The sequence below is a fragment of the Adiantum capillus-veneris genome, chromosome 25 (assembly GCF_014529385.1).
Source record: "Adiantum capillus-veneris isolate H3 chromosome 25, ASM1452938v2, whole genome shotgun sequence".
NCBI lineage: Eukaryota > Viridiplantae > Streptophyta > Polypodiopsida > Polypodiales > Pteridaceae > Adiantum > Adiantum capillus-veneris.
Window position 1 is genome coordinate 50,670,618 of NC_140955.1, and position 10,456 is coordinate 50,681,073.

Sequence of the window (10,456 nt, forward strand, 5' to 3'; positions counted from 1 at the left end):
ATAATTCTCTGTTGTTCCGAGAGTAATCTTAAGAACCACCTTCTGTTTACTTTTTTAAGTAAAGAAAGAACCCTTGAAATCTTTTTTATTAAAAGAAACCCGTGTTAGCCTTCATTCTTTTCAATTGTGCTTTAATGGCCGCTTGTTGGTGGGTTCCTTCAGCTTGTCTGAGCGCCTACTCCTGACACTAACTCGATGTGACCTTGATGAGCATGGCAAGCCTCCCTTTGTAAGAGTGTGTACCACCTTTATCCAGCAAGCGGACTTTCAAAGCCTGCTCACGACCCAGCCACCAGCTTCTCGGGTATGAGAGCCCTTGCTCTTGGCTATTCAACTCCTACAGTTGCCGACTCCAACACCTGGCTCTCAATCGATCCTGCAGTTGCCAACTTCACCAGTAGACGTTCTCAACTCCTGCTGCTCCTTGCGCTGGCCCAAAAGCTCCTCCCTTTGCTCTTCAGTGGCACCTGTTGTCACCAAACTCCGCCCTGATCCTCGACTGGTCGCCCTCGCCCGCCAAAAGCGACCCCTCTTCTGACTCGTCAACCTGCTTTTTTTTTTTCCTCTATCGCTTGCTGTCGACGGTGCCATGCTTTTCTTTTTAAGCCTGTCAACTCCTCAATATTATTATCCAGCCTTATTTTATTAATAGCTCCATAATGTAAGTGGTCATTCACACTCACAACTCATGGCCTTGCCTTCGAACTTCTCGGCATACACGAAACCAAGGCAATGCTAAGCACATTCTTAATGACCAAGGCACTATTATCTGTAGCATCCTCACTGTCTCCATGTTATTAGCCATCGCATGTCAACTAAAGCATGCTAATCGTAGTTTATCACATCAAAATATTTCGAACGGATGATCCTCCAAACAAGCAGCTTTGCAATCACTTGAAGCACGCGACATCGATGATCTGAAATGGGGACCCTCTTGACTCTCTCTTGACATACTTTTGACAAAAAAGAACTTTTAGAAAAATGATTTGCTTCTTGAAGTGTACACCTTTGATATAAATTTCTTCTACTACCATGTCGAGCATGTCTTTGCAATCACGATGATTCCGCCTAAGGAATGATAATATCCAAAAGTCATGTCTTGAGAGAGCTTCACATTGTGGAGGCGGAGCATCACGACATCCACCCCCTCTGAACCTGCACATCCTCCGGCATGTGCCAACCGTCTTCAGGTTACTATTCATCATAAGCAAAAGTATCGCCAGAAGCTTCTTCTAGCGAATACATCTCATCATCTTCTTGGTATTCTCCAGAATCTATATCACCCAGAACCACCTGTCCTTCTCGCTTCTTGAATAATTTGATCCTCTTTCCTGCAATGGGTTCTTTAAGCTTGGTGCCATCAAGTTCTCTAAGCTTGTAAGTTCCATTATCATAAACGTGCAGCACAACATAAGGTCCAAACCATCTCTTAACCATTTTACGCATGGCCGAATATTGATTTTCCAAACTGCTATCATAAACAAGTACCCAATCTCCATCTTTGATAATATATGGTCTCAATCTATGCTTCTTGTCAAATGCGGCTTTATTCTTCAATCGTGCCTCCTTGAGCTTATCTATTGTCTGGTCAATGTCTTCTTGGCTCTTTCAAGCTGCCGAATGCGCATAGCAAGCAAGTCTTCAGTTGACATTTCTGATTCCCATGGTAGTATGGTCCAAGAAACAATCGTCTCTTCTATAGGCATGATTGTCTTTTGCCCATACATAAGTTCAAATGGCATAAATCCTGTGACTGAGCTATGAGTAGTTCTGTCAGCCCATAAAGCAAAAGGTAAAAGTTTAGGCCAATCACCAATTCGTCCTCTACAAGCCTTGGCCAAAGCTTTAACAATAGGCGGATGTCCTCTTTCACTTTTTCCATTACCTTCCGGATTATATGCTGTAGTAAGAGCCAACTTGATTCCCAACCGGTCGACGAAGAACTCATAAGCTTCATCTGCATCTAATTCTCCTCTATCTGCAGTAATCTTTCCAATGCAACCATATCGGCAAATCACATCCTCAAGCAAAAACTTGCATACTGAACTTGTAGCTTTGGTACGCAAAGCTCTTCCTTCCACCTGGTTAGTGAGATCCTCTCTGGCAAGAACAATATACCTCATTTGCCAAATATCGACTGCCAGAGTAATCAAATCTACAACCCACTTATAATGCATAGCCAATGGATAAGTAGGATGTAACTCATCTCGATGTCGCACATTTGAATACTGTTGACAAACCCATGCAAGTCTCCACAAATCGAGCAACATCTCTGTACATACCTTTCCACCAGTAGCGGTCTTTAATCTTGGCAAATGTTGCCCACACTCCTCTATGTCCTGCCCATAAATTCTCATGAAACTCTTTAATTACCTGTTGTTGTTTTACTTTGTCACATACTACTCATTGTGGTGATCCTCTTGGACGTTTTGGCTGCTTCCACAAGTGCCCATCTTTAAGGAAATAACCATAAGCTTTCTTCCTGATCCTCCTGTATTCTTGATCACTCCATTCCTCTTGCTTGGTGAGAGTGCTGAGATAATAGCCTATCAAAAGCCACTCTCCATCGTACATCTCATCTAAAAAAACTTCAAAAACACGAGCAAGAACACTACAACTTGCATGCAAATGAGAAGAAGTATAAAACTTTAAGCCCACATCATCACTCTCTGTAAGCATCTCCTCCTCATCTTCATACCTGGCTCTTGATAACATATCTACTACCAGATTGTCCCTTCCTACAATATGACAGAATTTTGGATTAAGAGACTTAATGAAAGCTATCCATCGTAACATAGCAATATCCGGAGTGGAGCAATTCGTAATCATTCCTATCAATGGTAAGCAATCAGTCTCCACTACAGCTGAAGCTCCAATAAAATACTCCTTGTCAGATTTTAGAGTAGTAGCAACGTCCCAAATCTCTCTCTTAACCTGTGGGTAACTTCGTTGACGAGTGTTAAGCACCTTTGCACCAAACCGAATAGCATATCTATGACCATCCTCATCATCTTGACCAATAGCCCAACCAATGCCTGTAGGACTAGTGTCAACCATCAAAATCACTGGCCTTCCACATTTATAATCAACCTTCCTTAAGGTAGGAGCATCCAAAAGCATCTTCTTCAATCTCTTGATGGCCTTTGTATGGGCATCTTCCCACACAAATCTTTTCCCTTTTCTTAATAATTGGTAAAGTACTTCTGCAACATGAGCAAAGTGAGGTAACCAAATACGATAAAACACGCAAGCACCCAAAAAACGACGGACTTCAGTAACTGATGTGCATGAATTCTTCATCCTTTGTATTGCTTCCACCTTAGCTGAACTTGGGCATCGTCCATGTGGCCCACACATATGTCCAACAATCAATAGTTCTTTGGCACCAAAAATTGTTTTTTTACCTGAAAGTGTTAGATTTACCTCTTCAAGTTTAGATAGAATAGCTTCACAATCTGCAATATGTTGAGCAACAAAGCTTCAGCACCCCCTCTAATCTTTTACCTCGTCTTTCAAACCTTCTTCACAACCCTTGATTGGCAAATCATCAATAAAAGGCATAGTAATGTGAGGAATGAATTCTCTTAATACCTTGTTCATGCCATTCATCATGTGAGCAACAAAATTTGTGGCACCTTGCGGTAAAGTACATATCCTTACCAACCCAAGTGGAGTACGCATAGTAGTGAGATCTCTACTCTCCAAAGCAAGCTGAAACTGATCATAGCCTGAGTAAAGATCACCCATGGAATATATAGCCCTACCTGCAAAAGCTTCTGCAAACTCGTCCACAATTGGTCCTGTGCCAACATTACAAATTGTTACCTTATTTACTGGCTGCATGTCCTGAATAAATCGCAGGGCTCCATTCTTCTTTGGGACGGTGAACCATTGATTAGAATAAGGTGCACAAGATGGCTCCAAAATACCCATACGTATCTTTTCATTTAACAAGTCAATAAGCTGTGGTAGATGGGCTTTAGGAAGAGGAATAGGATGCAAATTCCATGGCATATGTGGAACGGTAAAGATAATCATAGGTGCTACAACATTTGGATCTACACATCCAATTTCACTGGGCTCAAAATCAAAGGCTTTACCATGTTTTGCAAGCATCTCTTGAAAGCACTTGACCTCCTCATCAGTAAGAAACCCTTCTTCATCGATGACTACCTGCTTCAAGGTCTCTTCAGTAAATTTGTGGCCAATGTTCTTGGGATCCCTTAGCTTTGGTTGGTGTGAAGCTTTTTCATAACCTCCTCACTCTCCCATGGGAGTGGGGTAGCTACAGGCCTGACCTTCTTTGCAACAGTCTTGTACTTTGTATCCACCTGCACTTCAAACTCACCACCCAATTCTTTACTTACCTCCATTAGAATGTCATACATGTCCATCGAATGCACTCGCACAAATTCAGTCCACTTTGCAACCTATACTTCTTGATAACTTCAAGTTCTGACATCGTATCAACATAAGAAACTTCTTCAAAGACTCCTGAGATAACATCATCATGTTCAAGTACATCACATCCCTGCAAATCACTTTGAACACTTACCACATATTGCTTCTCCCACTTAGGTAGCTCCATGAACTTCCTATATGAAACTGAACCTTCAGATGTTAGTCCCAGAAATCCCAAAGAAAAAGTCTCTTCTTGCGAGAACTTCTTCTTCCATGTACCACTATCGTCCCGCTCGATAGTGGCACCCCAAGAAAACCCTGAGCAAACATGTACTCTTTAAACTCTTTCCGAACACTTGGCAAAGGCTGTTCTCTTAAGCTATCTTTATTCCTGACATGATCAACACAAACAATCAAAAATTGAACCACTCTCTTACCATCTTTACTTCGAATCCTTGCATATGCTGAACCATCATCCAAAACCTTTGTTTCCATACGCACAGCTATGATGTAAGGTTGCCCTAGGATAAGTGGATATGAGGAATGTTCCTATATAAAAAAGCTCTACTCATCACAAACATCTCCAATTGTAACCTTGACATTTGCACATGCACCATATAAATCGCCAGGCTGGGTGTTGGCAGCTCGAATCCGCCAACCGTGATCCATATCGATAGGCCATTTCCCTCTTTGGTACAAGCTTTTTGACATCAAATTAATTTATGAACCATGATCCACAAGTGCTAGAATAGGCTCATCAATATCACCAATCTTAACAATTGTCTCTGTAGTGGCTCTTGCCCAATGTGTTCTGGAAAAATGACTCCTAGGTACTGCTTCCTCACCATCATCATTATTGAAGTGAACATGTCTTACCTCGGGTATAGCTTGATTGGAGATCACTGTAGACTGTAAACTTTCTTCTTCAATCTCTGACTCATAAGCATCCAGAATCGATTCTACATGCTAAATCACTTGGCTCTTGACCGCATCAGGTCGATTGGTACTTGTCGCTTTCTATTTATAATATCAATGATCTCCTCATGAAATTCACGTTTAGCAATGCCCAAGACATCGCCCAAAGTAAGTTCCACCTTGCTATTGAGAATGCGTTCCTCAAATACCTTCTTCAGATCTGTAGCCAATTCAATATCAGATTTTAACTTGTAAGAAGGCCCTTTTGGCTTACCTTGCTTTTTATCTTTTGATGCCTCTTCCATAACCACTTCAGGTGTAGGAACTGCTTTAGAACTTGCCCCTTCTTCCTTCTTGCTGCTAGTCCTCGTAGCTCGTTTTGATGAGCTCACAATGTCTTCATCTCTCTTGCGCTTCTCTTCCACCATAGCTTCATTAGCCTGAGATTTTGCAAGAAAGGCATACACAGAAAGAGAATCTATAGGATCTGACCACCCCGTAGTTTGTCGAATGTAATTCCCAGCTTGACTTGATGTGTCACGAGTTATTTTACCTTTGTCAGCTGTCCTCAAAGCATATGGCCATAGATTCCCTTTAGCCTTGGTACTTTCTTCATCCTCCGCACTGCATACCTGTAATCCATAAGTTGTTGCATCAACCCTAGAGGCATTGTGCTGCATCTCCTCAACCAGCTTCTCCATAGCGCCCTTCCCATAGTTAAAACGTAGACGTTCACCAGTTTCTTTAAGATGCAGGTTGCCGTCCTTCCAAAAAACTGTGTTCTTCTTGTAAGCTTCATTAAAATCATCACAATTTTTGTGTATATGATCTAAGCTATCACACCACATGTATCCTTTATCCCAGTCTTGTTGTGGAGGATGTTGTCTGGGTTCTGAAGACGATCCACTTGCACTCAAACCATCAAGTTTAACAGCTTTCAAATTCAAATTCAACTCTTGTATACCAGCTCATCAAGGACTGGCTCCTCCAGCTTGGGCTTCGGCTTCTCCACTAGGTCCTCTTCGAGCGCTTCCATAGGATCAGCCACTATGAACTTGTCCACCCTCTTTTGTCACTTTACAATCATATTAACAGCTTCTGTAACCAGTTTCCAATTAGAAGTTAAGCCCAACTCACCAGATGGATCCTCGAGCAGGTGTACCAAGCTCTTCTGAAGGCGCGAATCTGCTGCTTGAATAAATAGCTCGACCTTTTCCGGTTGCATTGTTTTCTGCCAGCAGTAGATAACTGTTCAAACTTCTTTTCAAAAGCTCGTAGCAATTCTCTCGTAGATAAACCTTTATCCTTCTGTTGTATCCATTTCATAAAACTTTGCTTGGTAACTCGTTGAGAATCTTCGAGAAAATACTCTTCTTGTAATGCCTTCTTAAACTCCTGCCAATTTGCACCATGTGTTACCCGAATTTATTCAATTCGAGCCCTAAGCTCAGGAGCCGCAATTAAGTGAAAACCTTCCACTGAGTCATGATCATTAACTCCATAATCCTCCATAGATTGTTCATAAACATTACAAAATTTTGAAATATCACGACCTTCAAATCATTGCAGCTTTTCAGTTACTGTATACCTTGCTTGACGAACACGTTCACTTTGTTGGTACTGCTGTTGAGAAGCCTCTTGTTGCTGCATATAGGCTGCGAATTGCTGCATCATCTGTTGCATTGCTACTTCCTGTGGTGTCGACATCTTTTGCTACCAAGTCCCACCCCGGCTCGCTTTCACGTCGGGTTCACCAAAGATGTCGGGGATAAATTGTTCACAAGTTGAGCCGGGTCAGCACCGGGCTGCTCGCTGTGGGAAACGGTGAGAGAAAGATGACACCTCAAGAGAATATAGCATAAAAGAACACCTTGAATTGAATTACTTAAATGAACTAAAATCTGAATACAAAAACGTAACTTGATTGCAATAGGGAACAAGTGCTCTTCAACTCGCCGAGGCTATGAGCGGAAGTGCAAATGCCAAATCTGTACGGCCTCAATGCCCTTCCCTTGCTCTTCCCGACCACCTTCACGTGCACTCACTTTGCCCTCGGACCATCTCTTCAGGAAAATAAACTTCAAATGTCTGAATATAATTCTCTGTTGTTCCGAGAGTAATCTTAAGAACCACCTTCTGTTTACTTTTTTAAGTAAAGAAAGAACCCTTGAAGTCTTTTTTATTAAAAAAAAACCCGTGTTAGCCTTCATTCTTTTCAACTGTGCTTTAATGGCCGCTTGTTGGTGGGTTCCTTCAGCTTGTCTGAGCGCCTACTCCTGACACTAACTCGATGTGACCTTGATGAGCATGGCAAGCCTCCCCTTTGTAAGAGTGTGTACCACCTTTATCCAGCAAGCGGACTTTCAAAGCTTGCTCACGACCCATCCACCAGCTTCTCGGGTATGAGAGCCCTTGCTCTTGGCTATTCAACTCCTACAGTTGCCGACTCCAACACCTGGCTCTCAATCGATCCTGTAGTTGTCGACTTCACCACTAGACGTTCTCAACCCCTGCTGCTCCTTGCGCTGGCCCAAAAGCTCCTCCCTTGGCTCTTCAGTGGCAACTGTTGTCGCCAAACTCCGCCCTGATCCTCGACTGGTCTCCCTCGCCCGCCAAAAGCGACCCCTCTTCTGACTCGTCAACCTGCTTTTTTTTTTTTCTCTATCACTTGCTGTCGACGGCGCCATGCTTTTCTTCTTAAGCCTGTCAACTCCTCGATATTATTATCCAGCCTTATTTTATTAATAGCTCCATAATGTAAGTGGTCATTCACACTCACAAGTCATGGCCTTGCCTTCGAACTTCTCGGCATACACCAAAACCAAGGCAATGCTAAGCACATTCTTATTGACCAAGGCACTATTATCTGTAGCATCCTCACTGTCTCCATGTTATTAGCCATCGCCTGTCAACTAAAGCATGCTAATCGTAGTTTATCACATCAAAATATTTCGAACGGATGATCCTCCAAACAAGCAGCTTCGCAATCACAGCTTGAAGCACGCGACATCGATGATCTGAAATGGGGACCCTCTTGACTCTCTCTTGACATACTTTTGACAAAAAAGAACTTTTAGAAAATTGATTTGCTTCTTGAAGTGTACACCTTTGATATAAATTTCTTCTACTACCATGTCGAGCATGTCTTTGCAATCACGATGATTCCGCCTAAGGAATGATAATATCCAAAAGTCATGTCCTGACAGAGCTTCACATTGGGCAGCCTGTTATTGTTGCATATAAGGAGCAAACTGCTGCATCATTTGCTGCATGGCAGCCTCTTGCGGTGTCGACATCTTCTTCCACCACAATGCTCACCCCGGCTCGTTTCCCGTCGGGTTCACCAAGAATGTCGGGGGATTTGTGTTCGAAAGCTGAGCCGAGAAGACGCACGGCCTCTGGCTGTGAGAGGTGTGAGGAAGACAATTGCAGCAGACACAATGAATGTTACAAATCTTGAAATTAACAGCTTGAACAAGATCCTAAAGCTTGATTATCATTAACAGTACCGTTGCTTACATTATTTAAACTCCTTCTATGAATAGAGTGGCTTTGAAGCTTGGATTTGAGTGGCTTAAGGTGTCTTTGATTAGATTGGCTATGGGAGATTGGATGAGAGTGGGCTATGGAAGCTTGGCTTAGGATTAGAGTGCTCCAAGCTTATGGCTTCCTCCCCGCTAATATAGCAGAGCACGAAAACTTGAATATCTCCTAATCATTGTAGAATTAGCCTCTGTGTGTGAGATGAAAAAATGCTCAAAACGCCCTTTTCCTTCTGCTAGCGCGGCTTGTTTTGTCCAAAAGCCTGTTTTACAAAAAATTTCAGAATAGGACTTTTTCGGCCTCCATCATGCAGAGATGGGAAGTCTCCCACACACTTTCTTTTTTACCGCTGACCACATGTCTTCCTCTACCCAAGTTGCCTTATATGTCCTAAGAGCCCTTTCACATGTAAAACATTTCCTTGAAGCATAAAATCTCTACGCTTAGGCCTTCATAACCACATAAAGCATACACTTTCTAGATCTCCTTAGTTGTTCTCGAGCCCTGGTCACTGCTCAATAAATGTGTGAGCTTCAAATAGACTTTTTCTGCTTCTCTTTACTCTTTTTTCCATCATGGAAGCGGAGCGGCACGACAACGGATCACAGCTTTGGAGGCTCAGATTCAAGAGCTCATCAAGGAGAACAAAACACTCAAGCAACGAGTGCATAAGCTTGATGACAAACAGGGAATAGAGAACCAAGCTCTACTTGCAAAAAAAAAAAAAACGTAGTCGAAGCCTTCCTCACAGAGAGAGTCAAGGAAGTTCATAAGGAAGCTCACAAGGTGACACATACAAAGATCGACACCACGATACACACGGCCTTGCAAGAATGCAAGAAACAAGAATCTCTAGATCTTCAAGTTAGAATCGGGGGGCTCACACACCATGGTGCAGCGAGGAGGACACACTTGAAGATAAGACATATTTAGGAATTATGGGAAAAACACACAAAAATGGGACAATTCTTCTTATTCTCTATTCTTGAGAAGAGGTGAATAGTGTTCTAGGATGCACATTGACTTTGTATATAGTTCTTAGTGGTTTGTATGGACTAGTAAAATTGCATATGATGCTCTCATGATGCTAAACTTTAGAGTCTCAGAAGTACAAACTTGTCAAAAGTGACTACTCTTCAACCTTCATCCTCAAGCACAATTCTCTACAAGTAGGCAGTGTGTCAAAACAAAACTTCAAGCCCAAACTCTAGGTTGAGCCTTGCGAAATGTATGTGGTATTCAACCATGACCTGCTGACAAAGATGGAACAAGAAGTGTTACAATGCACGTTCTTGGGGATTCGCTTTTACACACTGCATACATGTTCATCGATGACAATCCTCATGTTGTCTGGAACCAAACTTTGGTGACAAGAAGATTCAAACTTGATATTACAAGGGCCATTGTCTAGAGTGGAGAGTCCAAAGACCGGAGCATGCTCCCAAGTTCTAGGCCACAAGATACTCTTGGAGTCCAAATGCCAAAGCATGCTTCCAAGGCTTGCTCATTTGAACTTGAGATTGATCCCTTTCAAACAATAAGCTTGCTGCTTTCATTCAAACTTGAGGCCAATCTCTCTCAGCATGCTTTGACGGCT

General features: G+C 42.4%; 2 pseudogenes; both read right to left on the reverse strand.

The window, feature by feature from the left end:
- Positions 1-1,194: 1,194 nt before the first annotated feature.
- On the reverse strand, positions 1,195-2,280 carry LOC147424863 (uncharacterized; annotated as a pseudogene).
- A 3,092-nt stretch (positions 2,281-5,372) lies between these two features.
- Positions 5,373-6,966, reverse strand: LOC147424864 (uncharacterized; annotated as a pseudogene).
- Positions 6,967-10,456: the final 3,490 nt, after the last annotated feature.